Source organism: Pristiophorus japonicus, chromosome 5, assembly GCF_044704955.1.
Source record: "Pristiophorus japonicus isolate sPriJap1 chromosome 5, sPriJap1.hap1, whole genome shotgun sequence".
NCBI lineage: Eukaryota > Metazoa > Chordata > Chondrichthyes > Pristiophoridae > Pristiophorus > Pristiophorus japonicus.
In genome coordinates, this window is record NC_091981.1 from 133,106,386 (window position 1) to 133,133,156 (window position 26,771).

Here is a 26,771-nt window from a genome sequence, read left to right on the forward strand (position 1 = left end):
CACAATTGTTGTAGTTCATCCATGTGGTCTCTAAATGTCTGCCATTGCCCATCCACTGTCAACCCCTTAAGTATAATTCGCCAATCTATCCTAGCCAACTCACGCCTCATACCTTCAAAGTTACCCTTCTTTAAGTTCTGGACCATTGTCTCTGAATTAACTGTTTCTTTCTCCATCCTAATGTAGAATTCCACCATATTATGGTCACTCTTCCCCAAGGGGCCTCACACAACGAGATTGCTAATTAATCCTCTCTCATTACACAATACCCAATCTAAGATGGCCTTCCCCCTAGTTTGTTCCTCGACATATTGGCCTAGAAATCCATCATGCTGATTCAAAGAGTACATTTGCAAGGGCTGTGGAACAATGGGACACCTCCACGATTGTGCAGGCGAGCTGCTAAGCCTGTTAAACCTGCAAACCACCATGTTGCAGAGGAAGACAGATCCACGGACAATCACGACGAACCAGAGCCTCAGATAGAGGAGGCAGATGTACATGGGGTGCACACATTCACCACGAATTGTCCCCCGATAATGCTAAATTTTGAACTAAATGGATTCCCGATGTCATTGGAGCCGGACACAGGTGCGAGCCAGTACATCATGGGCAAAAAGACTTTCAAAATGTTGTGATGCAACAAGGCCTCAAGGCCAGTCTTAACTCCAGTTCGCACGAAACTAAGAACTTATACAAAAGAACTGATTCCTGTAATCGGCAGTGCTACCATAAAGGCCTCCTACGATGGAACGGTGCACAAGCTACCACTCTGGGTGATCCTGGGCAATGGTCCCACACTGCTCGGCAGGAGCTGGCTGGGAAAGATTCATCCACATTATACTGCATATGCCATGCATTTGCCCACTCACCTAACCTGTCCAAGTCACCCTGCAGCCTCTTAGTGTCCTCCTTCCAGCCTACACTGCCACCCAGCTTAGTGTAATCTGCAAACTTGGAGATATTACATTCAATTGCTTTGTCTAAATCATTAATATATATTGGAAATAGCTGGGGTGCCAGCACTGAACCTTACGGTACCGTGCAAGTCACTGCCTGCCATTCTGAAAGGGCCCGTTTATTCCTATTCTTTGCTTCCTGTCTGCCAACCAGTTCTTTATCCACGTCAAAACATTACCCCAATACCATGCGCTTTAATTTTGCACTCTAATCTCTTGTGTGGGACCTTGTCAAAAGCCTTTTGAAGTCCAAATACACCACATCCACTGGTTCTCCCTTGTCCACTCTACTCGTTACATCCTCAAAAAATTCGAGAAGATTTGTAAGCATGATTTCCCTTTCATAAATCCATGCTGACTTGAACCGATTCTGTCACTGCTTTCCAAATGTGCTGCTATTACATCTTTAATAATTGATTCCAATATTTTCCCCACTACTGATGTCAGGATAACCGGCCTATAATTCTCCATTTTCTCTCTCCCTCCTTTTTTAAAAAGTGGGGTTACATTGCGTACCCTCCATTCCATAGGAACTGGTCCAGAGTCTACAGAATGTTGCAAAATGATCACCAATGCATCTACTATTTCTAGGGCCACTTCCTTAAGTACTCTGGGATGCAAACTATCAGACCCTGGGAATTTATTGGCCTTCAATCCCATCAATTTCCCTAACACCATTTCCTGACTAATAAGGATTTCCTTCAGGTCTTCCTTCTCGCTAGCCTCTCGGTTCCCTAGTATTTCCGGAAGGTTATTTGTGTCTTCCTTAGTGAAGACAGAACCAAAGTATTTGTTCAATTGGTCTGCCATTTCTTTGTTCCCCATTATAAATTTACCTGATTCTGATTGCAAGAGACGTACATTGGTCTTCACTAATCTTTTTCTCTTCACATATCTATAAAAGATTTTGCAGTCAGTTTTTATGTTGCCTGCAAGCTTACTCTCATACTCGATTTTCCCCCTCCTAATTAAACCCTTTGTCCTCCTCCACTGAATTCTAAATTTTTCCAAGTCATCAGGTTTGCTGCTTTTTCTGGCCAATTTATATGCCTCTTCCTTGGATTTAGCACTATCCCTAATTTCCCTCGTTAGCCACGATATCTGTAATCTCATGTAACACACTCCCCAATATCTGTAATCTGATGTAACACACTCCACGATATCTGTAATATGATGCTACAAACACCCCGATATTTGTAATCTAAGGTAATACACACCCCACTACCTGTGATCTGATGTAACATACTCCCCGATAGCTGTAATCTGATGTAACAGACTCCTCACTATCTGTAATCTGATGTATCACACACCCCACTATCTGTAAACTGATGTAACACACTCACTAATATCTGTAATCTGATGTAACACACCGCCCACTATCTATAATCTGATATAACATACTTCCCGATATGTGTAATCTGATCTAATGCTGTAATCTGATGTAACACAATCCCCGATATCTGTAATCTGATGTAACACACTTACCACTATCTTTAAACTGATGTAACACATTCCCCGATATCTGTAATCTGATGTAACGCACGACCAGTTTTCGGTAATGCGATCTATCACACACCTCACTGACTATAACCTGATGTAACACACACCCCGATATCTGTAATCTGAAGTAACACACACCCTGATATATGTAATCAGATGTAACACATTCCCTCTGACTGTAATCTGATGTAACACACTCCCCATTATCTGTAATTGGATGTAACACACTCCCCGATATCTGTAATCTGATGTAACACACTTCCCGATATCTGTAATCTGATGTAACACACTCCCCGATATCTGTAATATGATGCAACATTCTCCCCGATATTGAAATCTGATGTAACCTACTCCCAAATGTCTTTAAGCTGATGCAACACTTTATGCACTATGTAATCTGATGTAACACACTCCCCACTGTTAGTAATCTGATGTAACACAGTCCTCTCTATCTATAATCTAATGTAACACACACCCCTCAAGCAGTAATCTGACGTAACACACTCCTGGATATTTGTAATCAGATGTAACACACTCCCCGATATCTGTAATCTGATGTAACATACTCCCCACTATCTGAAATCTGATGTAACACACTCCCCGATATCTGTAACTGATGTAACACACATCCCACTATCAGTAATCTGATGTCATCATCATCATAGGCAGTCCCTTGGAATCGAGGAAGACTTGCTTCCACTCGTGAAGTGAGTTCTTTGGTCATTGAACAGTCCAATAGGAGAGCCACAGACTCTGTCACTGGTGGGACAGATAGTCGTTGAGGGAAGGGGTGGGTGGGACTGGTTTGCCGCACACTCTTTCCTCTGTCTCCGCTTGATTTCTGCATGCCCTCGGCTTTGAGACTCAAGGTGCTCAGCGCCCTCTCGGATGCACTTCCTCCACTTAGCGCTGTCTTGGGCCAGGGTCTCCCAGATGTCTGTTGTGATGTTGCACTTTATCGGGGAGGCTTTGAGGATGTCCTTGTAACGTTTCCGCTGCCCACCTTTGGCTCATTTGCCACGAAGGAGCTCCGAGTGGAGCACTTGCTTTGGGAGTCTCGTGTCTGGCATGCGGACAATGTGGCCTGCTCAGCGGAGCTGATCGAGTGTGGTCAGTGCTTCAATGCTGGGGATGTTAGCCTGGACGAGGATGCTGATGTTGGTGTGCCTGTCCTCCCAGGGGATTTGTAGGATCTTGCGGAGACATCGTTGGTGATATTTCTCCAGCAACTTGAGGTGTCTACTGTATATGCTCCAGGACTCTGAACCATACAGGAGGGCAGGTATTACTGCAACCCTGTATACATGAGCTTGGAGACAGTTTTGAGGGCCTGGTCTTCAAACACTCTTTTCCTCAGGCAACCGCAGGCTGCACTGGTGCATTGGAGGCAGTGTTGGATCTCGTCGTCGATGCCTGCTCTTGTTGATAGGAGCCTCCTGGGATATGGGAAGTGGTCCATGGTGTCCAGGGCCATGCTGTGGATCTTGATGACTGGGGGGCAGTGCTGTGCGGTGAAGACAGGTTGGTGGAGGACCTTTGTCTTACGGATGTTTAGCGTAAGGCCCATGCTTTCATATGCCTCAATAAATATGTCGACTATGTCCTTGAGTGTGGCCTCTGTATGTGTGCAGACGCAGGCGTCGTCCGCTTACTGTAGCTTGACGACAGAGGTTGGGGTGGTCTTGGATCTGGCCTGGAGATGGCGCAGGTTGAACAGGTTCCCACTGGTTCTGTACTTTAGTTCCACTCCAGCGGGGAGCTTGTTGACTGTGAGGTGGAGCATGGCGGCAAGAAAGATTGAGAAGAGGATTGGGGCGATGACACAGCCCTGTTTGACCCTGGTCTGGACGTGAATTGGGTCTGTGATGGATCCGTTGGTAAGGATCACGGCCCTCATGTCGTCGTGGAGCAGGCAGAGGATGGTGACGAACTTTTGGGGGCATCCGAAACGAGGAGGACGCTCCATAGACCCTCACAGTTGCCAGGGTCAAAGATCTTTGTAAGGTCGAAGAAGGCCATGCATAAAGGCTGGTGCTGCTCCCTGCATTTTTCCTGTAGCTGTCACGCTGCAAAAATCATGTCCGTTGTGCCCCGTAGGGGACGAAATCTGCACTGTGACTCCGGGAGGAGCTTCTCGGCCACGGGAAGAAGTTGGTTGAGGAGGACTCTAGCGACGACTTTCCCAGTGGCTGATAGCAGGGAGTTTCCTCTGTAGTTGCCGCAGTCAGACTTGTACACAGTCCTCTCTAATCATAATCTAATGTAACACACACCCCTCTCGCAGTAATCTGACGTAACACTCTCCACACTATCTGTAATCTAATGTAGCACACTCCTCGATATCTGTAATTTTATGGAACACATACCACGATATCTGTAATCTGATGTAACACACTCCCCACTATCTGCAATCTGATGTAATACACTCGCCGATATCTGTAACCTCATGTAACACACTTCCCGATATCTGTAATCTGATGGAACACACTCGCTGATATCTGTAATCTGATGTAACACACTCCCCGATATCTGTAATCTGATGTAAAACACTCCCCGCTATCTGTAGTCTGATGCAACACATTCTGCGATATCGGGAACCTAATATAACACATTCCACACTGACTGTAATCTGATGTAACACACTCTCTGATATCTGTAAACTGATGTAACACACACCGTGATATCTGTATTCTGATATAACACGCTCCCCACTATCTGCAATCTGATGTAACACAGTCTCCATTATCTGTAATCTGATGTAACGCACTCCACGATATCTGCAATCTGATGTAACGCACTCCCGGATATCTGTAATCAGATGTAAAACACTCCCTGTTATCTGTAGTCTGATGTAACACGTTTCCCGATATTTGTAATCTGATGTTACACACTCCCCAATATCTGTAATCTGATGTAACACACACTGCTATATCTGTAATCGGAGGTAACGCACAACCTGATATCTGTAATCTGATGTAACACATTCGCAGTTTTCTGTAGTCTGATGTAACACACTCCCCGATATCTGTAATCTGATGTAAGACAATCCCCGATATCTGTAATCTGATGGAAGACAATCCCCGATATCTGTAATCTGATGTAAGACAATCCCCGATATCTGTAATCTGATGTATCACATACCCCACTATCTGTAATCTGATGAAACACACTCCCAGTTTATTATAATCTGATGTAACACACAACGCACTGTCTGTAATCTGATGTACACAATCCCCGATATCTGTAATCTGATGGAACACAATCATCGATAGCTGTCATCTGGTGTAACACAATCTCCGTTTTCCATAATCTGATGTAACACACACTCCGATATCTGTGATGTGACATAACACACACCCCGATATCTGCAATCTGATGTGAGACACAACCCACTATCTGTAATCTGATTTAACACACTCGCTGATAACTGTAATCTGATGTAACACACTCCCTACTATCTGTAATCTGATTTAACACACTCGCTGATAACTGTAATCTGATGTAACACATGCCCCACTATCTGTAATCTGATTTAACATGCACCCTGATATCTGTAATCCGATGAAATACACTCCCAGTTTTCTGTAATCCGATGCAACACACTCCCCGATATCTGCAATCTGATATAACACAGACCCCTTTATCTTAAATCTGATGTAACATACAACCCTCTCTCTATAAACGGATGTAGCACACGCCCCGCTATCTGGAATCTGTTGCAACACATTCCCAGTTTTCTGTAATCTGATGTAGGACACTCCCCGATATCTGTACTCGAAAGTAACACATACCCCGATATCTGTAATCTGGTATAACACACTCTCCACTGACTGTATGCTGATGTAACACAATCCCCGATATATGTAATCTGATATAATACGCTCCCCAATATGTTTAATCTGATGTAATACACTCCCCACTATCTGCAATCTGAAGTTGCACACTATCCTCTATCTGTAATCTAATGTAACACACTCCCCGCTATCTGTAAACTGATGTAACACATGCCCTACTATCTGTAATCTGATGTGACCCACGCCCCGATATCTGTAATCTGATGTAACACACTCTATTGACTCGGGACTAGTTCCTATGGACTGAAGGGTAGCTAATGTTACACCACTTTTTAAAAAAAGGAGAGAGAGAGAAAACAGGGAACTATAGACCGTTTAGTCTGACATCGGTGATGGGGAAAATGTGGGAATCAATTATTAAAGAAGAAATAGCAGCATATTTGGAAAGCAGTGACAGGATCGGTCCAAGTCAGCATGGATTTATGAAAGGGAAATCATGCTTGACAAATCTAGAATTTTTTGAGAATGTAACCAGTAGAGTGGACAAGGGAGAACCAGTGGATGTGGTGTATTTGGACTTTCAAAAGGCTTTTGACAAGGTCCCACACAAGAGATTGGTTTGCAAAATTAAGGCACATGTGTATTGGGGGTAATGTACTGAATAGAGAACTGGTTGGCAGACAGGAAGCAGAGACTCAGGATAAACGGGTCCTTTTCAGAATGGCAGGCAGTGTCCAGTGGGGTGCCGCAGGGTTCAGTGCTGGGACCCCAGCTATTTACAATATACATCAATGATTTAGATGAAGGAATTGAGAGTAAAATCTCCAAGTTAGCAGATGACACTAAGCTGGGTGGTGGTGTGAGCTGTGAAAAGGATGCAAAGAGGCTGCAGGGTGACTTGGACAGGTTAGGTGAGTGGGCAAATGCATGGCAGTTGCAGTATAATGTGGATAAATGTGAGTTTATCCATTTTGGTGGCAAAAACATGAAGGCAGAATATTATCTGAATGGCAGCAGATTAGGAAAAGGGGAGGTGCAGTGAGACCTGGATGTCATGGTTCATCAGTCATTGAAAGTTGGCATGCAGGTACAGCAGGTGGTGAAGGAGGCAAATGACATGTTGGACTTCATAGCTAGGGGATTTGAGTATAGGAGTAGGGAGGTCATACTGCAGTTGTACAGAGCTTTGGTGAGGCAACACCTGGAAAATCGTATTCAGTTTTGGTCTCCTAATCTGAGGAAGGACGTTCTTGCTATTACATAGAAACATAGAAAATAGATGCAGGAGGAGGCTATTCAGCCCTTCGAGCCTGCACGCCATTCAATGAGTTCATGGCTGAACATGCAACTTTAGTCCCCCATTCCTGCTTTCTCGCCATACACCTTGATTCCCCGAATAGTAAGGAATACATCTAACTCCTTTTTGAATATATTAGTGAATTGGCCTCAACAACTTTCTGTGGTAGAGAATTCCACAGGTTCACCACTCTCTGGCTGAAGAAGTTTCTCCTCATCTCAGTCCTAAATGGCATACCCCTTATCCTTAGACTGTGACCCCTGGTTCTGGACTTCCCCAACATTGGGAACATTCTTCCTGCATCTAACCTGTCTAAACCCATCAGAATTTTAAACGTTTCTATGAGATCCCCTCTCATTCTTCTGAACTCCAGTGAATACAAGCCCAGTTGATCCAGTCTTTCTTGATAGGTCAGTCCTGCCATCCTGGGAATCAGTCTGGTGAACCTTCGCTGCACTCCCTCAATAGCAAGAATGTCCTTCCTCAAGTTAGGAGACCAAAACTGTACACAATACTCCAGGTGTGGCCTCACCAAGGCTCTGTACAACTGTAGTAACACATCCCTGTCCCTATACTCAAAATCCCTCGCTATGAAGGCCAACATGCCATTTGCCTTCTTAACCACCTGCTGTACCTGCATGCCAACCTTCAATGACTGATGTACCATGGCACCCAGGTCTCGTTGCAGCTCACCTTTTCCTAATCTGTCACCATTCAGATAATAGTCTGTCTCTGTTTTTACAACCAAAGTGGATAACCTCACATTTATCCACATTATACTTCATCTGCCATGCATTTGCCCACTCACCTAACCTATCCAAGTTGCTCTGCAGCCTCATAGCATCCTCCTCGCAGCTCACACTGCCACCCAACTTAGTGTCATCCGCAAATTTGGAGATACTACATTTAATCCCCTCGTCTAAATCATTAATGTACAATGTAAACAGCTGGGGCCCCAGCACAGAACCTTGCGGTACCCCACTAGTCACTGCCAGCCATTCTGAAAAGTACCCATTTACTCCAACTCTTTGCTTCCTGTCTGCCAACCAGTTCTCAATCGATGTCAGCACACTACCCCCAATGTCATGTGCTTTAACTTTGCACATTAATCTCTTGTGTGGGACCTTATCGAAAGCCTTCTGAAAGTCCAAATACACCACATCAACTGGTTCTCCCTTGTCCACTCTACTGGAAACATCCTCAAAAATTCCAGAAGATTTGTCAAGCATGATTTCCCTTTCACAAATCCATGCTGACTTGGACCTATCATGTCACCTCTTTCCAGATGCGCTGCTATGACATCCTTAATAATTGATTCCATCATTTTACCCACTACCGATGTCAGGCTGACCGGTCTATAATTCCCTGTTTTCTATCTCCCTTCTTTTTTAAAAAGTGGGGTTACATTGGCTACCCTCCACTCCATAGGAACTGATCCAGAGTCAATGGAATGTTGGAAAATGACTGTCAATGCATCCGCTATTTCCAAGGCCACCTCCTTAAATACTCTGGGATGCAGACCATCGGGTCCTGGGGATTTATCGGCCTTCAATCCCATCAATTTCCCCAACACAATTTCCCGACTAATAAGGACTTCCCTCAGTTCCTCCTTCTTACTTGACCCTCTGACCCCTTTTATATCCGGAAGGTTGTTTGTGTCCTCCTTAGTGAATACCGAACCAAAGTACTTTTTCAATTGATCTGCCATTTTTTTGTTCCCAGTTATGACTTCCCCTGATTCTGATTGCAGGGGACCGACGTTTTTCTTTACTAACCTTTTTTCTCTTTACAGATCTATAGTAGCTTTTGCAGTGCATTTTAATGTTCCCTGCAAACTTCCTCTCGTACTCTATTTTCCCTGCCCTAATCAAACCCTTTGTCCTCCTCTGCTGAGTTCTAAATTTCTCCCAGTCCCCGGGTTCGCTGCTATTTCTGGCCAATTTGTGTGCCATTTCCTTGGCTTTAATACTATCCCTGATTTCCCTTGATAGGCACGGTTGAGCCACCTTCCCTTTTTTATTTTTATGCCAGACAGGGATGTACAATTGTTGTAGTTCATCCATGTGGTCCCTAAATGTCTGCCATTGCCCATCCACTGTCAACCCCTTAAGTATCATTCGCCAATCTATCCGAACCAATTCACGCCTCATACCTTCAAAGTTACCCTTCTTTAAGTTCTGGACCATGGTCTCTGAATTACCTGTTTCCTTCTCCATCCTAATGTAGAATTCCACCATATTATGGTCACTCTTCCCCAAGGGGCCTCGCACAACGAGATTGCTAATTAATCCTCTCTCATTACACAACACCCAGTCTAAGATGACCTTCCCCCTCGTTGGTTCCTCGACATATTGGTCTAGAAAACCAAACCTTATGCACTCCAGGAAATCCTCCTCCACCGTATTGTTTCCAGTTTGGTTAGCCCAATCTATATGCATATTAAAGTCACCCATGTTAACTGCTGCACCTTTATTGCATGCACCCCTACTTTCCTGTTTGATGCCCTCCCCAACATCACTACTACTGTTTGGAGGTCTGTACAGAACACCCACTAGCGTTTTCTGCCCTTTGGTATTCCGTAGCTCCACCCATACCGATTCCGCATCATCCAAGCTAATGTCTTTCCTTACAGTTGCATTAATTTCCTCTTTAATCAGCAACGCCACCCCACCTCCTTTTCCTTTCTATCTATCTTTCCTAAATGTTGAATATCCTTGGATGTTGAGTTCCCAGTGTTGGTCACCCTGTAGCCATATCTCCGTGATGCCAACCACATCGTATCCGTTAACTGCTATCTGCATAGTTAATTCGTCCACCTTATTCCGAATACTCCTCGCATTGAGGCACAGAACCTTCAAGCTTGCCTTTTTAATACACTTTGACACTTTAGAATTTTGCTGTAAAGTCGCCCTTTTCGTTTTTTGCCTTGGGTTTCTCTGCCCTCCCCTTTTACTCATCTCCTTTCTGTCTTTTGCTTCTGTCTCCATTTTGCTTCCCTCTGTCTCCATGCATTGGTTCCCATGTCAGCGAAGGTTCACCAGACTGATTCCCAGGATGGCAGGACTGACATATGAGGAGAGACTGGATCAACTGGGCTTGTATCCACTGGAGTTTAGAAGAATGAGAGGGGTTTGTATCGAAACATATAAAATTCTGATGGGATTGGACAGGTTAAAGGCAGGAAGAATGTTCCCATTGCTGGGGAGTTCCAGAACCAGGGGTCACAGATTAAGAATAAGGATTAAGCCATTTAGTACCGAGATGAGGAGAAACTTCTTCTCTCAGTGAGTGGTTAACCTGTGGAATTCTCTACCGCAGAAAATTGTTGATGCCAGTTCATTCGATATATTCAAAAGGAGTTAGATATGGCCCTTACGGCCAAAGGGATGAAGGGACAAATTAGGAAAAGGGGAGGTGCAACGAGACCTGGGTGTCATGGTACATCAGTCATTGAAGGATGGCATGCAGGTACAGCAGGCGGTTAAGAAAGCAAATGGCATGTTGGCCTTCATAGCGAGGTGATTTGAGTACAGGGACAGGGAGGTGTTGCTACAGTTGTACAGGGCCTTGGTGAGGCCACACCTGGAGTATTGTGTACAGTTTTGGTCTCCTAACTTGAGGAAGGACATTCTTGCTATTGAGGGAGTGCAGCGAAGGTTCACCAGACTAATTCCCGGGATGGCGGGACTGACCTATCAAGAAAGATTGGATCAACTGGGCTTGTATTCACTGGAGTTCAGAAGAATGAGAGGGGACCTCATAGAAACGTTTAAAATTCTGACGGGTTTAGACAGGTTAGATGCAGGAAGAATGTTCCCAATGTTGGGGAAGTCCAGAACCAGGGGTCACAGTCTAAGGATAAGGGGTAAGCCATTTAGGACCGAGATGAGGAGAAACTTCTTCACCCAGAGAGTGGTGAACCTGTGGAATTCTCTACCACAGAAAGTTGTTGAGGCCAATTCACTAAATATATTCAAAAAGGAGTTAGATGAAGTCCTTACTACTAGGGGGATCAAGGGGTATGGCGAGAAAGCAGGAATGGGGTACTGAAGTGCATGTTCAGCCATGAACTCATTGAATGGCGGTGCAGGATAGAAGGGCTGAATGGCCTAGTCCTGCACCTATTTTCTATGTTTCTATGTTTCTATGTATGGAGAGAAAGCAGGAAAGGGGCACTGAAGTTGAATGATCAGCCATGATCTTATTGACTGGCGGTGCAGGCTCAAAGGGCCGAATGGCCTGCTCCTGCACCTAATTTCTATGTTTCTCTGTTTACTCCCCGATATCTGTAATCTGATGTAACACACTCCCCAATATCTGCAATCTGATGTAACACACTCCCCACTATCTGTAATCTGATGTAACACACTCCCCGATGTCTGTAATCTGATGTAACACACAACCCAATATCTGTAATCTGATGTAACACATTCCCCACTATCTGTAATCTGATGCAGCTCTTTCTACACAATCTGTGTGACCATAATATGGTAGAATTCTTTTATAAGATGGAGAGTGACACAGTTAATTCAGAGACTAGAATCCTAAACTTAAGGTAAGGTAACTTCGATGGTATGAGACTTGAATTGGCTGGAATAGACTGGCAAATTATACTTAAAGGGTTGACGGTGGATAGAAAACATAGAAAAATAGTTGCAAGAGTAGGCCATTTGGCCCTTCTAGTCTGCACCGCCATTCAATGAGTTCATGGCTGAATATGCAACTTCAGTACCCCATTCCTGCTTTCTCGCCATACCCCTTGATCCCCCGATTAGTAAGGACTTCATCTAACTCCCTTTTGAATATATTTAGTGAATTGGCCTCAACAACTTTCTGTGGTAGAGAATTCCACAGGTTCACCACTCTCTGGCTGAAGAAGTTTCTCCTCATCTCGGTCCTAAATGGCTTACCCCTTATCCTTAGACTGTGACCCCTGGTTCTGGACTTCCCCAACATTGGGAACATTCTTCCTGCATCTAACCTGTCTAAACCCGTCAGAATTTTAAACGTTTCTATGAGGTCCCCTTTCATTCTTCTGAACTCCAGTGAATACAAGCCCAGTTGATCCAGTCTTTCTTGATAGGTCAGTCCCACCATCCCGGGAATTAGTCTGGTGAACCTTCGCTGCACTCCCTCAATAGCAAGAATGTCCTTCCTCAAGTTAGGAGACCAAAACTGTACACAATACTCCAGGTGTGGCCTCACCAAGGCCCTGTACAACTGTAGCAACACCTCCCTGCCCCTGTACTCAAATCCCCTCGCTATGAAGGCCAACATGCCATTTGCTTTCTTAACCGCCTGCTGTACCTGCATGCCAACCTTCAATGACTGATGTACCATGACACCCAGGTCTCGTTGCACCTTCCCTTTTCCTAATCTGTCACCAGTCAGATAATAGTCTGTCTCTCTGTTTTTACCACCAAAGTGGATAACCTCACATTTATCCACATTATACTTCATCTGCCATGCATTTGCCCACTCACCTAACCTATCCAAGTCACTCTGCAGCCTCATAGCATCCTCCTCGCAGCTCACACTGCCACCCAACTTAGTATCATCTGCAAATTTGGAGATACTACATTTAATCCCCTCGTCTAAATCATTAATGTACAGTGTAAACAGCTGAGGCCCCAGCACAGAACCTTGCGGTACCCCACTAGTCACTGCCTGCCATTCTGAAAAGTACCCATTTACTCCTACTCTTTGCTTCCTGTCTGACAACCAGTTCTCAATCCATGTCAGCACACTACCCCAATCCCATGTGCTTTAACTTTGCACATTAATCTCTTGTGTGGGACCTTGTCGAAAGCCTTCTGAAAGTCCAAATGCACCACATCAACTGGTTCTCTCTTGTCCACTCTACTGGAAACATCCTCAAAAAATTCCAGAAGATTTGTCAAGCATGATTTCCCTTTCACAAATCCATGCTGACTTGGACCTATCATGTCACCTCTTTCCAAATGCGCTGCTATGACATCCTTAATAATTGATTCCATCATTTTACCCACTACCGATGTCAGGCTGACCGGTCTATAGTTCCCTGTTTTCTCTCTCCCTCCTTTTTTAAAAAGTGGGGTTACATTGGCTACCCTCCACTCGATAGGAACTGATCCAGAGTCAATGGAATGTTGGAAAATGACGATCAATGCATCCGCTATTTCCAAGGCCACCTCCTTAAGTACTCTGGGATGCAGTCCATCAGGCCCTGGGGATTTATCGGCCTTCAATCCCATCAATTTCCCCAACACAATTTCCCGACTAATAAAGATTTCCCTCAGGCAATGACAAACTTTTAAAGATCACATGGATGAACTTCATAAATTGTACATCCCTGTCTGGAGTAAAAGCAAAACTGGAAAAGTGGTTCAACCATGGCTAACAAGGGCTAACAATGGAAATTAGGGATAGTGTTATATCCAAGGAAGTGGCATATAAATTGGTCACAAAAAGCAGCAAACCTGAGGACTGGGAGAAATTTAGAATTCCGCAGAGGAGGACAAAGGGTTTAATTAAGAGAGGGAAAATAGAGTATGAGAAGAAGCTTGTTGGGAACGTAAAAACTGGCTGCAAAAGCTTCTATAGATATGTGAAGAGGAAAAGATTAGTGAAGACAAACATAGGTCCCTTGCAGTCAGAATCAGGTGAATTTATAATGGGGAACAAAAAAATGGCAGACCAATTGAACAATACTTTGATCCTGTCTTCACTAAGAAAGACACAAATAACCTTCTGGAAATACTCGGGGACCGAGGGTCTATCAAGAAGGAGGAACTGAAGGAAATCCTTTGCCAGGAAATTGTGTTAGGGAAATTGATGGGATTAAAGGCCGATAAATCCCCAGGACCTGATAGTCTGCATTCCAGAGTACTTAAGGAAGTGTCCCTAGAAATAGTGGATGCATTGGTGATCATTTTCCAACAGTCTATCACCTCTGGATCAGTTCCTATGGACTGGTGGGTAGCTAATGTAACACCACTTTTAAAAAAAGTAGGGAGAAAGAAAATGGGTAATTATAGGCCGGTTAGTCTGACATCAGTTGTGGGGAAAATGTTGGAATCAATTATTAAAAATGAAATTGCAGCATATTTGGAAAGCAGTGACAGGATCAGTCCACGTCAGCATGGATTTATGAAAGGGAAGTCATGCTTTACAAATCTTCTGGAATTTTTTGAGGATGTAACTAGTAGTGTGGGCAAGGGAGAACCAGTGGATGTGGTGTATTTGGACTTTCAAAATGCTTTTGACAAGGTCCCACACAAGAGATTAGTATGCAAAATTAAAACACGTGGTATTGGGGGTAATGTATTGACATGGATAGAGAACTGGTTGGCAGACAGGAAGCAGAGAGTCAGGATAAACGGGTCCTTTTCAGAATGGCAGGCAGTGACTTGTGGAGTGCCGCAGGGCTCAGTGCTGGCACCCCAGCTATTTTCAATATACATCAATGATTTAGATGAAGGAATTGAGAGTAATATCTCCAAGTTTGCGGATGACACTAAGCTGGGTGGTGGCGTGAGCTTTGAAAAGGATGCTAAGAGTCTGCAGGGTGACTTGGACAGGTTAGGTGAGTGGGCAAATGCATGGCAGATGCAGTATAATGTAGATAAATGTGAGGTTATCCACTTTGGTGGCAAAAACATGAAGGCAGAATATTATCTGAATGGCGGCAGATTAGGAAAAGGGGAGGTGCAACGAGATCTGGGTGTCATGATACATCAGTCATTGAAGGTTGGCATGCAGGTACAGCAGGTGGTGAAGGAGGCAAATGGCATGTTGACCTTCATAGCTAGGGGATTTGAATATAGGAGCAGGGAGGTCTTGCTGCAGTTGTACAGGGCTTTGGTGAGGCTTCACCTGGAATATTGTGTTCAGTTTTGGTCTCCTAATCTGAGAAAGGACATTTTACTATTGAGGGAGTGCAGCGAAGGTTCACCAGACTGATTCCCGGGATGGCAGGACTGATAAATGAAGATAGACTGGATCGACTCGGCTTATATTCACTGGAATTTAGAAGAAGGAGAGCGGATTTCATAGCAGCATATAAAATTCTGATGGGATTGGACAGGTTAGATGCAGGAAGAATGTTCCCGATATCAGGCCCTGGGGATTAATTGCCTTCAGTCACATCAATTTCCCGAACACAATTTCCTGACCATTAAGGATTTCCTTCAATTCCTCCTTCTCGCTAGACACTAGTATTTCCCCTTGTATTTCCGGAAGATTATTTGTGTCTTCCTTAGTGAAGACAGAACCAAAGTATTTGTTCAATTGGTTTGCCATTTCTTTGTTCCCCATTATAAATTCACCTGATTCTGACTGCAAGGGACCTACATTTGTCTTCACTAATATTTTTCTCTTCACATATCTATAGAAGCTTTTGCAGTCAGTTTTTATGTTCCCTGCAAGTTTACTCTCATACTCTATTTTCCCCCTCCTAATTAAACCCTTTGTCCTCCTCTGCTGAATTCTAAATATCTCCCAGTCACAGGTTTGCTGCATCTTTTCACAAATTTAGATGCCTTTTCTTTGGATTTAACACTGTCCCCAATTTCCCTTGTTAGCCATGCTTGTACCACTTTCCCCCTTTTATTTTTTACGACAGGCAGTGATGTACAATTATTGTAGTTTATCCATGTGATCTTTAAATGTCTGCCATTGCCTATCCACCGTCAACCCTTTAAGTATCATTCGGCAGTCTATCCTAGTCAATTCACGTCTCATACCATCCAAGTGACCTTTTTTTAATTTCGGGATACTAGTCTCTGAATTAACTGTGTCACTCTCCATTTTAATGAAGAATTCTACCATTTTCTGGTCACTCTTCCCCAAGGGGCTTCGCACAAGATTGCTAATTAATCCTCTCTCATTACACAACACCCAGTCTAGGATGGCCAGCTCTCCAGTTGGTTCCTCGACATATTGGTCTAGAAAACCATCCCTAATACACTCCAGGAAATCCTCCTCCACCCCATTGCTACCAGTTTGGTTAGCTCAATCTGTATATAGACTAAAGTCGCCCATGATTACTGCTGTACCTTTATTGCACACATCCCTTATTTCCTGTTTGATGCTGTCCCCAATCTCGCGACTGCTGTATGATGGTCTGTGCACAACTCCCACTAGCGTTTTCTGCCCTTTGGTGTTCCGCAGCTCTACTCATACAGATTCCACATCATCCAAGCTAATGTCCTTCCTTACTATTGCGTTAATCTCCTCTGATGTAGCACACTCCCAACTATATGTATTCTGATGTAACACACTCCCCGATATCTGTAATTTGATGCAATATAACCCCCGATATCTGCAATCTGATGTAACACACCCCCCATGAGTTGTAATCTGATGCAACATATTCCCCGATATCTGTAATCTGTTGTCACACAATCCCAGATTTCTGTAATCTAATGTAACCCACTCCCCACTATCTGTAATCTGATATAACACACTCCACGATATCTGTAGTCTGATGTAACACACTCCCCACTAGCTGTCATCTGATGTAACACACTCCACGATATCTGTAATCTGATGTAACCTACTGCCCGATATCTGTAATCTGATGTAACACCCCCCCCCAATATCTGTAATCTGATGTAACACACTCCCCACTGACTATAATCTGATGTAACACAACCTCCCGATATCTGTAATCTGACGTTATATGCATCCCGATATCTTTAATCTGATGTAACACACTCCCCACTATCTGTAATCTGACATAATGTGCTCCCCAATATCTTTAATCTGAAGTAACACTCACCCCGATATCTGTAAAGTGATGTAACATACACCCCGATATCTGTAATCTGATGTAAGGTACTCCACTATATCTGTAATCTGATGTAACACAGTCCCCGATATCTGTAATCTGATGTAACACACTCCCGATATCTGTAATCAGATGTAAGGTATTCCACTATATCTGTAATCTGATGTAACACACTCCCCGATATCTGTAATCTGATATAATACACTCCCCGATATCCTTAATCTGACGTAACAAACTCCCCACTGATGCGTTCATAATAAAGGATGAAACTGAGTACTGTGTACAATGAGCAAGTGTGACCTTAGCTCCTTTAATAAGATTCGGAGTACAGGTGCTGGGATCCCTTGGGCCTGCAACAGGTAGGCCCTCTGGTGGTAGTGTAATACAGGTTGCAAAGGGTTAAATACATAACATCACTACCCTGTACAGTAAATAGTGTACTTATTTTATTTACAAAGTGAGACGATCTGGGGCTTTTTGTTCCCTTGTCGATCGTCTCGGTACGAATGTGGGCAATTCAAAGGTTGTGGGTGAGTTGGTTGGTTCTTCACTGGGCTGCTGGGCAGCTGGCCTTGCTGGGCTGCTGAGGTTGGAGAGTTCAGCTTCGTGGTCAACCATGATGTCAGTTGCCACTTGTGCGTGTGTTGGAGGGTCAAAGTTGGTGGTGTCTTCTTCGGGTTGTTCGTAGCTGTTGGTAAACCGCAATTTGATTTGGTCCAATTGTTTTCTGCACATTAGTCCTTTGGCCAATTTGACCTGAAACATGCGATTCCCCTCTTTGGCTATGACCGTGCCAGCGAGCCATTTGGGACCACGTCCATAACTGAGTACAAACACAGGATCCTTGACCTCAATATCGCATGACAAATTTGCGCGGTCATGGTACACACTTTGTTGATGCCGCCTGCCCTCCACATGATCATGGAGATCAGGGGGGACAAGAGAGAGCCTTGTTTTAAGCACCCTTTTCAAGAGCAGCTTGGCTGGGGGAACCCCGGTGAGTGAGCGGGGTCTGGTGCAGTCGCTGAGCAGCGCTCGGGATAGTCGGGTCAGCCTTCCAACACGTGTTTCAAGCTTTGCTTGATGGTCTGAACTGCCCGTTCTGCCTGGCCGTTGGATGCAGGTTTGAACGAGGAAGATGTGACGTGTTTGATCCCATTGCGGGTCATGAATTCCTTGAATTCAGCACTGTTGAAACACAGCCCATTGTTGCTGACTAGGACATCAGGCAGGCCTTGCGTGGCAAACATGGCTCGTAGGCTTTCAATAGTGGCCGTGCTTAAAGACATTATTGCACATTTAATCCATTTTGAGTAAGCATCCACAAAAACCAAGAACATTTTGCCGAGAAATGGGCCTGCATAGTCCATGTGGTACCTTGACCACGGTTTGGATGGCCATGAACACAAACTTAGCGGTGCCTCTCTGGGTGTATTGCTCAGCTGAGAGCAAGTGTTGCACTGGCACACAAATGACTCGAAATCTGAGTCGATGCCTGGCCACCACATATGGGATCTGGCTATGGCTTTCATTATTACAATGCCTGGGTGGGTGCTGTGCAGTTCACAAATTAACGTATCTCTGTCTTTTTTGTGCAAGACCACGCGATTGCCCCACAACAGACAGTCCGCCTGCAGGGACATTTTGTCTTTGCGCCTGTGGAATGGCTCAATTGCCTCCTGCATCTCCGTTGGAACACTGGGCCAGCTCCCATGGAGGACACAGTTTTTTTACCAAGGACAGTAAAGGATCCTGGCTGGTCCAGGTCCTGATCTGGCGGGCCGTAACGCGGGACTTTTCGTTTTCAAATGCATCCATTATCATGAGCAAGTCTGCAGGCTGTGCCATTTCCATCCTGGTGGTGGGCAATGGCAGCCGACTGAGAGCATCAGCGCAGTTCTCTGTGCCCGGTCTTTGATGGATTACATAGTTGTATGCCGACAGCGTGAGTACCCATCTTTGGATGCGGGCAGAGGCATTTGTGTTAATCCCTTTGCTCTCAGTGAACAGCAATATGAGCGGCTTGTGGTCAGTTTCAAGCTCAAACTTGAGGCCATATCTGTACTGGTGCATTTTCTTTACCCCGTAAACGCACGCCAGATGCTCTTTTTCAATTATGCTGTAGGCCCTGTCGACCTTGGAGAAACTCCTGGACGCATAAGCGACCGGTTGCAAAATCCCCGATTCATTAGCCTGTTGTAACACACACCCGACGCCGTATGATGACGCATCGCAAGCTAGCACTAATTTTTTACAAGGGTTATGCAAGACAAGCAGTTTATTTGAACACAACAGATTTCTGCCTTTCTTAAAGGCAGCCTCTTGTGAATTCCCCCATACCCTGTTGTCTCCCTTGCTCCGTCACATTCTGTGGTCTCGGCGCGTTCTTGATGGCCTCCATCTTGGCATCGGTGGGTCTGATGCCGTCTGCCGTGAATCTTCTTCCCAAGAACTTGACCTCCGGTGCCAGGAAAACACACTTCAAGTGTTTCAACCTGAGTCTCACGCGATCCAACCGACTAAGAACCTCTTCCAGATTCTTCAAGTGTTCAATGGTGTCACGACCTGTAACCAGTATGTTGTCCTGGAAAACCACGGTGCGAGGAACCTGTCACGTATTCAACCAGCATTGTAACGCATGTATAATCTGACCTAAGTTGTACACTGTGAGAACAATGACCACTAGGTAGTGAACTTGTGGGAGACACCCACCTTCATCACTTGAGTGCTAAGGAATAAAGGACAGGTCACAGACTGACCTTCTCTCAAGCATGGGCCTCATGTGCATTTATACTGTATAGTAAGGACCTATCAATGGTGACGAGAAACTGGGATTTAAACCACGCGAGCATGGCCACTAGCAGAACAGATGAGAGGAAACTGTGTTAAGGAATGGTTGGGATAGAGATTCAACATTGTGAAAGCAGCACACAGTTCTCCAGGCAGACAAGGGCAATCGGGCATGCCCCAACATATAGTCGAGCCCAGAGGGGGGAGTTCGACAGAGACAATGGCAAGCTGAACGGCGATTCACGCCATTGCAAGGGACAATGCGGCCAGTAATGGGGCCATAAACACCTGTTAATGGCACATTCAAGGACAGTCACAGGGATAGTCAGGGAAGATCGACTGGCAAGGGACCTTTTGTTTCCAACAACAGCTCATATTGGAGGTGTGGAGGCACACACTCAGCCGGAGTTTGCAGAGATGAGCAAAGTATGTGCAGAAATTGCAGAAATGAACGCTGGGGGAAATCGCTGGAAGCTGAAGTTCAGCGAGTTCATGTGGAGCACGTATACAGTTCATACACCAGAACGCCACCGATAATGATGAAAGTGCTCCACAATGGCATCCCAGTATCAATGGAGCTGGACACGGGGGCCAGCCAGTCCCTGATGGGTATCAAACAGTTCGAAAAGTTGTGGGCGTCCAAGGCCAGGAGGCCAAAATTATTGCCGATTGACGCACAGCTACAGACATACCCAAAGGAGATCATTCCGGTGCTGGACAGCGCCACGGTAGTTGTGACCCACAAAGATTCGGAGAACAGGTTGCCACTCTGGGTTGTCCCGGGGGATGGTCCCGCACTACTGGGGAGGAGTTGGCTTGTTGTCATGAACTTGAAATGAGGTGATGTCAATGTAATTTCCTCTGTGGAGCGAGTATCATGCTCACAGATCCTGGACAAATTTGACTCACTGTTTCAACCCGGCATTGGCACTTTCATGGGGGCCAAGGTAGTGATTCACATAAACCCAGACGCCAGGCCAGTACACCACAAGGCCAGAGCGGTGCCGTACGTGATGCAGGAAAAGATAGAAGGCGAATTGGATCGCCTGCTGAGGGAAGGCACCATCTCGCCAGTCGAATTCAGTGACTGGGCGAGCCCGATTGTGCCGGTGCTCAAGGCGGATGGGTTGGTCAGGATATGTGGTGATTACAAGGCCACCATCAATCGGGTATCACTCCAAGACCAGTACCTGCTACCGAGAGCGGAGGACCTCTTTGCGACGCTATCCGGTGGCAAACTTTTTTCAAAATTGGACCTGACGTCAGCTTACATGACCCAGGAGCTGGCGAGTGAGTCAAAGAAGCTGACCACCATCACGACACACAAAGGATTGTTTGAGTACAGCAGATGTCCGTTCAGGATTCGCTCGGCCGCCGCGATCTTCCAACGAAATATGGAAAGCCTCCTCAAGTCGATTCCAGGGACGGTGGTTTGTCAGGACGACATCCTCATCATGGGTTACGATACTGAAGAACACCTCCACAACCTGGAGGAGGTGCTACGCAGACTGGACTGGGTAGGGCTGTGACTGAAAAAGGCGAAGTGCGTCTTCCTAGCTCCAGAGGTAGAATTCCTGGGGATGAAGGTAGCAGCAGACGGGTTCAGCCCGACTGCGTCCAAGATGGAAGCAATCCAGAGAGCACCCAGACCCCGTAACACGACGGAGCTGCGTTCGTTCCTGGGGCTCCTGAACTATTTTGGTAACTTTCTTCCAAAATGAACATGCTGCTAGAGCCGCTACACGTGCTCCTACGCAAAGGTCGCGAATGGGTCTGGGGGGACAGCCAGGAAAGGTCTTTTAATAGAGCATGCAATTTGTTATGTTCCAACAATCTGTTAATGCTATATGACCCATGGAAGAAACTTGTGTTAACGTGCGATGCGTCGTCTTATGGTGTCGGTGTGTGTTGCAGCATGTCAATGCCAAGGGTCAATTACAGCTGGTAGCTTATGCCTCCAGAAGTCTGTCCCAGACAAAAGGGGCTATGGGATGGTAGAAAAGGAGGCGCTCGCATGTGTATATGCGGTAAAGAAAATGCACCAGTACCTGTTTGGCTGGAAATTTGAGCTGGAGACAGATCACAAACCCCTAACATCCCTTTTGGCCGACAAGAAGGCCATCAATGCAAACGCATCGGCCCGCATCCAAAGGTGGGCACTCACGTTAGCCGCCTATGACTATACAATTCAGCACAGACCGGGCACTGAAAACTGCGCCAATGCACTCAGCAGGCTCCCACTAGCCACCACTGAGGGGGCTACCGAGCACGCTGCTGAGATGGTCATGGCTGTTGAAGCTTTCGGAAGCGAAGGCTCACCCGTGACAGCCCGTCAGATTAAAGTCTGGACAAATAGAGACCCGCTATTGTCTCTAATCAAGAAATGTGTCCTGAATGGGGACTGGGCAGCCACGTACAGGGCATGCCCTGAGGAATTTAAACCATTTCACAGGCGCAGGGATGAACTCTCGATTCAGGCCGATTACCTACTGTGAGGAAACCGCGTAGTCATGCCCCAGATGGGCAGAGAGGTGTTCATAGAGAACTCCACAATGAGCACCCGGGCATTGTCATGATGAAGGCAATTGCCAGGTCACACGTTTGGTGGCCAGGGATAGACGCAGATCTGGAACTTTGTGTTTGCAGGTGCAATACATGTGCCCAGCTGTGCAATGCGCCCAGGGAAGCCCCCCTTAGCCCCTGGCCATGGCCCGCCAAACCTTGGTAACGCATTCATGTGGACTACGCAGGTCCTTTGATAGGAAACATTTTTTTGGTTGTAGTCGACGCCTACTCCAAATGGATCGAATGTGACATTTTAAATTCAAGCACATCCTCTGCCACGGTAGAAAGTCTATGGGCAATGTTCGCCGCCCACGGTCTACTGGATATCTTGGTCAGCGACAATAGCCCGTGCTTCACAGGCACTAAATCCAGGACTTCATGACAGGCAATGGAACTAACCATGTCAGAACGGCACCGTTTAAGCCGGCCTCAAACGGCCAGGCAGAACGAGCAGTGCAGATAATCAAACAGGGGATCCTTAGAATCCAAGGGGATTCCCTACAAAGCTGCTTATCATGCTTCCTGTTGGCCTACAGATCCTGACCACACTCGCTCACAGGGTTCCACCCACAGAGCTGCTAATGAAAAGGACGCTCAAAACCCGGTTATCCCTTATACACCCCACCATGAAAGAAATTGCTGAGAGCAGGCGCCAGTCACAATGTGACGTCCTTGACAGGAATGTGAGGGCGCGATGTATTGATGTAAAGGACCCTGTTTTTGTCCTCAACTACGCTGCAGGGCCCAAATGGCTCGCAGGCACTGTGGTTGCCAAAGAGGGAAATAGGATTCTGGTAGTTAAACTTACCAATGGACAAATCTGCCGCAAACACGTGTATCAAACAAAAAGGAGGTTCAGCAACCCCATAGAAGAAGCAGAGGAAGAACACGATATAGAGTTCACTCCACCACAGGTAACCGAATACCGGAACCAAAGGGAGGAGAACCCAGTCACTGTGGGCAGTCCGGATAGGCCTGAGGAACCGCAAACAGCAGACACTCAGGCCAGCGCCCAACAACCGGAGCCCCAACTCAGGCACTCTACAAGGGAGCGTAAACCACCAGAGAGACTCAACCTGTGGTCCCAATAAGACTTTGGGGGGGAGGTGATGTCATGTAATCAATCAGCATTGTAACCCATATATAATCTGACCTAAGTTGTACACTGTGAGAACAATGACCACTAGGTGGTGAACTTGTGGGAGATACTCCTAACCTGGACCTTCAGGTAGAAAAGGGGTAGCTCCACCCACCTTCATCACTTGAGACTTGAGTGCTAAGGAATAAAGGACAGGTCACAGACTGACATTCTCTCAAGCATGGGCCTCGTGTGCATTTATACTGTATAGTAAGGATGTATCAGGCTCTCCATGTTCCGTTGGAAAATTGCCGCGGCCGACCGAATCCCGAATGGGCATCTGTTATAAATGAACAGACCTTTGTGCATGTTGATGCAGGTGAGGCCTTTTGAAGACTTCTCCAGCTCCTGCATCATGTAGGCCGAGGTCAGTTCCAACTTGGTGAATGTCTTCCTTCCAGCCAGGGTCGCAAATAGGTCGTCTGCCTTGGGTAGCGGGTACTGGTTCTGTAACGAAAAACGATTAATCGTTACTTTATAGTCCCCACAAATTCTGACCCTGCTGTCCTCTTTAAGTACTGGGACAATCAGACTGACCCACTCATTAAATTCCACTGGCGCGATGATGCCTTCTCGCTGCAGCCTGTCCAGCTCAATTTCCACTTTCTCATGCATCATATACGGTACCGCCCATACCTTATGGTGGATGGGTCGCGTACCAGGAACCAAACTGATCTGCACTTTCGCCCCCGAGAAGCTTCCAATGCCTGGCTCGAACAACAATGGAAATCTGCTCAGAACCTGGGCACATCATCAACGGACGAAAGCACTCGGATGTCGTCCCAGTTCCAGCGGATTTTTCCCAGCCAGCTTCTGCCTAACAATGTGGATCCATCTCCTGGCACAATCCACAGCGGGCGTTCGTGTACTGCTCCATCATAGGAGACTTTGACTTCTGCACTGCCAATTACAGGGATCAATTCCTTGGAGTAAGTCCTTAGTTTGGTGTGAATGGGGCCGAGCTTGGGCTTGTGTGCCTTGTTGCCCCACAACCTGTCGAAGGTATTTTTACTCAGAATGGACTGACTCACACCCGTGTCCAGTTCCATAGATACTGGAATTCCGTTCAGTTCAACTTGGACATTTCGTGGTGAATGTGTGTACACTTCTGCCTCCTCGGTACGAGACTCCAATTCAGCCTGACCCACAGTGTATCGATCTTCCTCTGCAATGTGGTGGTTTGCAGGGTTTGCAGGGTTTGCAGCTCACCTACACATTCGCTGGAGGTGTCTCATTGTTCTGTAACCGTTGCATGCATAGTGCTTGAAGCGGCATTGAGGGGCCGATGATCACCTCCACAACGCCAACAAGATGTTAACTGCCTCGAATTAACGATTGATAGTGGACTCTGGGTTATCTGAGGTCGTGAAGCAGCAGCCGGCGTGTACGTTGTGCCATGTATATTCCTGCTCGAAAGCACCGTTACTTTGTGCACAGTACTGGCCGAAACTTCTTAAATTTGCGAAATCTGTTTGGTGCTGTCGCTGGTGGACATAAATGCTTGGGTTTCCTTAGATTTGGAGTTTCAACAGTCAAAAGTTTGCGAAGTATTACCTCATGGCCAATGCCCAATACAAAAAAGTCTCTAAGCATTTGTTCTAAGAATCCCTCAAATTCGCAATGTCCTGACAGGTACCTTAGTTCGGCGACATAGCTCGCCACTTCCTGGCTCTCCGACCGTTGACACGTGAAGAACCGATATCTCGCCATCAAAACGCTTTCTTTAGGATTTAGGTGCTCCCGGACCAGCGTACACAATTCTTCATAGGACTTAGCTGTTGGTTTTACCAGAGCTAGGAGATTCTTCATGAGGCCATAGGTTGTTGCCCCACAGACAGTTAGGCGGATCACCCTTCGTTTGGCAGTGTTCTGATCCCTTTCCAGCTCGTTGACCAGAAGGTATTGGTCGAGTCTCTCCACGAAGCCCTCCCAATCATTCCTTTCTGAGGACTTCTCCAGGATACGAAATGTTCTTTGCATTGTCTCCAATTGATGCATTCATAATAAAGGACAAAACTGAGTACTGTGTACAATGAGCTAGTGTGAACTTAGTTCCTTTAATAAGATTCCAGAGTGCAGGTACCTCGTGGGTGGCCTGCTTATATACCGTGCTTATACACCCCGATATCTGTAAGCTGATGTAACACAATCCCCAGAATCTGTAATCAGATGTAACACAGTCCCCACTATATGTAATCTGATGTAACACACACCCCGATATCTGTAATCTGATGCAATAAACTCCCTGATATTTGTAAACTGATGTAACACGCTCCCCACGAGATGTAATATGATGTAACACATTCCCTGATATCAGGAATCTGATGTAACACACTACCAGTATTCTGTAATCTCATGCAACGCACTCCCCAGTATGTGTAATCTGTTGTCACACAATCCCAGATTTCTGTAATCTGATGTAACACATTCCCCACTCTCTATAATGTGAGCCAACACACTCCTCTATATCTGTAATCTGACATAACACACACCCCGATATCTGTAATCAGATGCAACACACTGCCCACTATCTGTAATCTAATGTAACACACTCCCCGTTATCTTTAATCTGATGTAACACACAACCCGATATCTGAAATCTGATGTAACGCACTCCCCACTGACTGTAATCTGATGTAACACACTCCCTGATATCTGTAAGATGAAGTAACACACTCCCCAATATCTGTAATCTGATGTAATGCACTCCCCGATATCTGTAATCTGATGTAATGCACTCCGCGATATCTGTAATCTGATGTAACGCACGCCCCACTATCTGTAATCTCATGTAACACACTCCCCACGAGCTGTAATCTGATGTAACATATTCCCCGATATCTGTAATCGGATGTAACACACTTCCCGATATCTGTAATATGACGTAACACACAGGCCAATATCTGTAATCTGTTGTAACTACACCCGGATATCTGTAGTCGGCTGTTACAAATTTCCT